Here is a 6,039-nt window from a genome sequence, read left to right as displayed (position 1 = left end):
GGGGGGGGCGGGGGGGGGGGGGGTGCAAATCCAAATCTGAATGCCTGGGAGCTGTGAGAACAAAGAAGAGAAAGGGAGATGTCTCCCAGCAGCCTCAGGAGCAGCGGATTAAAGCTCCACAATCAACCTGATGTACCTGCATCTGTGGAATACATGAATAGACAGCGAATCATCCCAAATTGAGGAGGTGAACGTTGAGAGCAAGATTTATGATTTTTTCCCCTTTTCCTCTTTTTGTGAGTGTGTATGTATACGCTTCTGTGTGAGATTTTGTCTGTATAGCTTTGCTTCCACCATTTGTTCCAGGGTTCTATCCATCAGTTTTCTTGTTTTTGGGGGTTTTTTTTCCTCTTAATAATTTTTTTTTAATTTTAATAACTTTATTATATTTTAATCTTACTTTTTTTTATTTTACTTTATCTTCTTTCTTTTCTTTTTCTTCCTTCCCTCCTTCCTTCCTTGCTCCTTCCCTCCCTCCTTCCCTTTCTTTCTTTCTACTTCTACTAATTCTTTCTTTCTACTTTATCTCCCTTTTCTTCTGAGCCGTGTGGATGAAAGGCTCTTGGTGCTGCAGCCAGGAGTTAGGAGAGGAGAGCCAACTTCAGGGCACTGGTCCACAAGAGACCTCCCAGCTGCACATAATATCAAATGGCGAAAATCGCCCAGAGGCCTCCATCTCAACACCAGCACCCAGCTTCACTCAACGACCAGCAAGCTACAGTGCTAGACATCCTATGCCAAACAACTAGCAAGACAGGAACACAACCCCACCCAGTAGCAGAGAGGCTGCCCAAAATCATAATAAGTCGACAGACACCCCAAAACACACCACCAGACGTGGACCTGCCCACCAGAAAGACAAGATCCAGCCTCATCCACCAGAACACAGGCACTAGTCCCCTGCACCAGGAAGCCTACACAACCCACTGAACCAACCGTAGCCACTGGGGACAGACACCAAAAACAACAGAAACTACGAACCTGCAGACTGCAAAAAGGAGACCCTGAACACAGTAATATAAGCAAAACGAAAAGACAGAAAAACACACAGCAGATGAAGGAGCAAAATAAAAACCCACCAGACCTAACAAATGAAGAGGAAATATGCAGTCTACCCGAAAAAGAATTCTGAACAATGAGAGTAAAGATGATCCAAAATCTTGGAAATAGAGTACACTAAACGCAAGGAACATTTAACAAGGACCTAGAAGAACTAAAGATGAAACAAACCACGATGAACAACACAATAAATGAAATTAAAAATACTCCAGATGGGATCAATAGAAGAATAACAGGCAAAAGAACGGATAAGTGACCTGGAAGATAAAATCGTGGAAATAACTACTGCAGAGCAGAATAAAGAAAAAAGAATGAAAAGAACTGAGGGCAGTCTCAGAGACCTCTGGGACAACATTAAACACACCAACATTCGAATTATAGGGGTTCCAGAAGAAGAAGAGAAAAAGAAAGGGACTGAGAAAATATTTGAAGAGATTATAGTTGAAAACTTCCCTAATATGGGAAAGGAAATTGTCAATCAAGTCCAAGAAGCACAGAGAGTCCCATACAGGATAAATCCAAGGAGAAATACGGCAAGACACATATTAATCAAACTGTCAAAAATTAAATACAAAGAAAACACATTAAAAGCAGCAAGGGAAAAACAACAAATCACACCAAAGGGAATCCCCATAAAGATAACAGCTGATCTCTCAGAAGAAACTCTGCAAGCCGGAAGGGACTGCCAGGACATATTTTAAGTGACGAAGGAGAAAAACCTGCAACCAAGATTACTCTACCCAGCAAGGATCTCATTCAGATTTGATGGAGAAATTAAAACCTTTACAGACAAGCAAAAGCTGAGAGACTTCAGCACCACCAAACCAGCTCTACAACAAATGCTGAAGGAACTTCTCTAGGCAAGAAACACAAGACAAGCAAAAGACCTACAATAACGAACCCAAAACAATTAAGAAAATGGGAATAGGAACATACATATCGATAATTACCTTAAATGTAAATGGACTAAATGCTCCCACCAAAAGACACAGATTGGCTGAATGGATACAAAAACAAGACCCACTTCAGACCTAGAGACACATACAGACTGAAAGTAAGGGGATGGAAAAAGATATTCCATGCAAATGGAAGCCAAAAGGAAGGTGGAGTAGCAATTCTCATGTCAGACAAAATAGACTTTAAAATAAAGACTATTAGAAGAGACAAAGAAGGACACTACATAATGATCAAGGGATCAATCCAAGAAGAAGATGTAACAATTGTAAATATTTATGCACCCAACATAGGAGCACCTCAATACATAAGGCAAATACTAACAGCCATAAAAGGGGAAATTGACAGTATAACACATTCATAGTAGGGGACTTTTACACCCCACTTTCCCCAATGGACAGACCATCCAAAAGGAAAATAAATAAGAAAACACAAGCTTTAAATGATACATTAAACAAGATGGACTTAATTGATATTTATAGGACATTCCACCCCAAAACAACAGAATACACATTTTTCTCAAGTGCTCATGGAACATTCTCCAGGATAGATGATATCTTGGGTCACAAATCAAGCCTTGGTAAATTTAAGGAAACTGAAATTGTATCAAGTATCTTTTCCGACCACAACGCTATGAGACTAGGTATCAATTACAGGAAAAGATCTGTAAAAAAAATACAAACACATGGAGGCTAAACAATACACTACTTAATAACGAAGTGATCACTGAAGAAATCAAAGAGGAAATAGAAAAATACCTAGAAACAAATGACAATGGAGACACAACGACCCAAAACCTATGGGATGCAGCAAAAGCAGCTCTAAGAGGAAAGTTTATAGCAATACAATCCTACCTTAAGAAACAGGAAACATCTCGAATAAACAACCTAAACTTGCACCTAAAGCAATTAGAGAGAGAAGAACAGAAAAACCCCAAAGTTAGCAGAGGGAAAGAAATCATAAAGATCAGATCAGAAATAAATGAAAAAGAAATGAAGAAAACGATAGCAAAGATCAATAAAACTAAAAGCTGGTTCTTTGAGAAGATAAACAAAATAGATAAACCATTAGCCAGACGCATCAAGAAGAAGAGGGAGAAGACTCAAACCAGTAGAATAAGAAATGAAAAAGGAGAAGCGACAACTGACACTGCAGAAACACAAAGGATCATGAGGGATTACTTCACGCAACTCTATGCCAATAAAGTGGACAACCTGGAAGAAATGGACAAATTCTTAGAAAAGCACAACCTGCCAAGACTGAGTCACAAAGAAACAGAAAACGTAAACAGACCAATCACAGGCACTGAAATTGAAACTGCGATTAAAAATCTTCCAACAAACAAAAGCCCAGGACCAGATGGCTTCACAGGCGAATTCTATCAAACATTTAGAGAAGAGCTAACACCTATCCTGCTCAAACTCTTCCAAAATATAGCAGAGGGAGGAACACTCCCAAACTCATTCTACGAGGCCACCATCACCCTGACACCAAAACCAGACAAAGATGTCACAGAGAAAGAAAACTACAGGCCAATATCACTGATGAACATAGATGCAAAAATCCTCAACAAAATACTAGCAAACAGAATCCAACAGCACATTAAAAGGATCATACACCATGATCAAGTGGGGTTTACTCCAGGAATGCAAGGATTCTTCAATATAGGCAAATCAATCAACGTGATACACCATATTAACAAACTGAAGGAGAAAAACCACATGATCATCTCAATAGATGCAGAGAAAGCTTTACGACAAAATTCAACACCCATTTATGATAAAAAACCCTGCAAAAAGTAGGCACAGAGGGAACTTTCCTCAACATAATGAAGGCCATATATGACAAACCCACAGCCAACATCATCCTCAATGGTGAAAAACTGAAAGCATTTCCACTAAGATCAGGAACAAGACAAGGTTGCCCATTCTCAACACTCTTATTCAACATAGTTTTGGAAGTTTTAGCCACAGCAATCAGAGAAGAAAAGGAAATAAAAGGGATCCAAATCAGAAAAGAAGAAGTAAAGCTGTCACTGTTTGCAGATGACATGATACTATACATAGAGAATCCTAAAGATGCTACCAGGAAACTACTAGAGCTAATCAATGAATTTGGTAAAGTTGCAGGATACAAAATTAATGCCCAGAAATCTCTTGCATTCCTATACACTAATGATGAAAAATCTGAAAGTGAAATCAAGAAAACACTCCCATTTACCATTGCAACAAAAAGAATAAAATATCTAGGAATAAACCTACCTAGGGAGACAAAAGACCTGTATGCAGAAAACTATAAGACACTGATGAAAGACATCAAAGATGATACAAACAGATGGAGAGATATACCATGTTCTTGGATTCGAAGCATCAACATTGTGAAAATGACTCTACTACCCAGAGAAATCTACAGATTTAATGCAATCCCTATCAAACTACCACTGGCATCTTTCACAGGACTAGAACAAAACATTTCACAATTTGTATGGAAACACAAAAGACCCCGAATAGCCAAAGCAATCTTGAGAACGAAAAACGGAGCTGGAGGAATCGGGCTCCCTGACTTCAGACTATACTACAAAGCTACAGTAATCAAGACAGTATGGTACTGGCACAAAAACAGAAAGATAGATCAATGGAACAGGATAGAAAGCCCAGAGATAAACCCACGCACGTATGGTCACCTTATCTTTGATAAAGGAGGCAGGAATGTACAGTGGAGAAAGGACAGCCTCTTCAATAAGTGGTGCTGGGAAAACTGGACAGGTACATGTAAAAGTATGAGATTAGATCACTCCCTAACACCATACACAAAAATAAGCTCAAAATGGATTAAAGACCTAAATGTAAGGCCAGAAACTATCAGACTCTTAGAGGAAAACAGAGGCAGAACACTCTATGACATAAATCACAGCAGGATCCTTTTTGACCCACCTCCTAGGCAAATGGAAATAAAAACAAAAATAAACAAATGGGACCTAATGAAACTTCAAAGCTTTTGCACAGCAAAGGAAACCATAAACAAGACCAAAAGACAACCCTCAGAATGGGAGAAAGTATTTGCAAATGAAGCAACTGACAAAGGATTAATTCCCAAAATTTACAAGCAGCTCATTGCAGCTCAATAACAAAAAAACAAACAACCCAATCCAAAAATGGGCAGAAGACCTAAATAGACATTTCTCCAAAGAAGATATACAGACTGCCAACAAACACATGAAAGAATGCTCAACATCATTAATCATTAGAGAAATGCAAATCAAAACTACAATGAGATATCATCTCACACCAGTCAGAATGGCCATCATCAAAAAATCTAGAAACAATAAATGCTGGAGAGGGTGTGGAGAAAAGGGAACACTCTTGCACTGCTGGTGGGAATGTGAATTGGTTCAGCCACTATGGAGAACAGTATGGAGGTTCCTTAAAAAACTACAAATAGAACTACCATATGACCCAGCAATCCCACTACTGGGCATATACCCTGAGAAAACCATAATTCAAAAAGAGTCATGTACCAAAATGTTCATTGCAGCTCTATTTACAATAGCCCGGAGATGGAAACAACCTAAGTGCCCATCATCGGATGAATGGATAAAGAAGATGTGGCACGTATATACAATGGAATATTACTCAGCCATAAAAAGAAACGAAATTGAGCTATTTGTAATGAGGTGGATAGACCTAGAGACTGTCATGCAGAGTGATGTAAGTCAGAAAGAGAAAGACAGGGCTTCCCTGGTAGCGCAGTGGTTGAGAGTCCGCCTGCCGATGCAGGGGACACAGGTTCGTGCCCCGGTCCGGGAAGATCCCACACGCTGCAGAGCAGCTGGGCCCATGAGCCATGGCCACTGAGCCTGCACGTCCGGAGTCTGTGCTCCGCAACGGGAGAGGCCACCACAGTGAGAGGCCTGCGTACTGCAAAAAAAGAAAGAAAGAAAGAGAAAGCCAAATACCGTATGCTAACACATATATATGGAATTTAAGAAAAAGAAAATGTCATGAAGAACCTAGGGGTAAGACAGGA

This window comes from Lipotes vexillifer, unplaced genomic scaffold (assembly GCF_000442215.2).
Source record: "Lipotes vexillifer unplaced genomic scaffold, Lipotes_vexillifer_v1.1 scaffold815, whole genome shotgun sequence".
In the NCBI taxonomy this organism is placed as follows: domain Eukaryota; kingdom Metazoa; phylum Chordata; class Mammalia; order Artiodactyla; family Lipotidae; genus Lipotes; species Lipotes vexillifer.
This window is presented reverse-complemented; position numbering follows the sequence as displayed.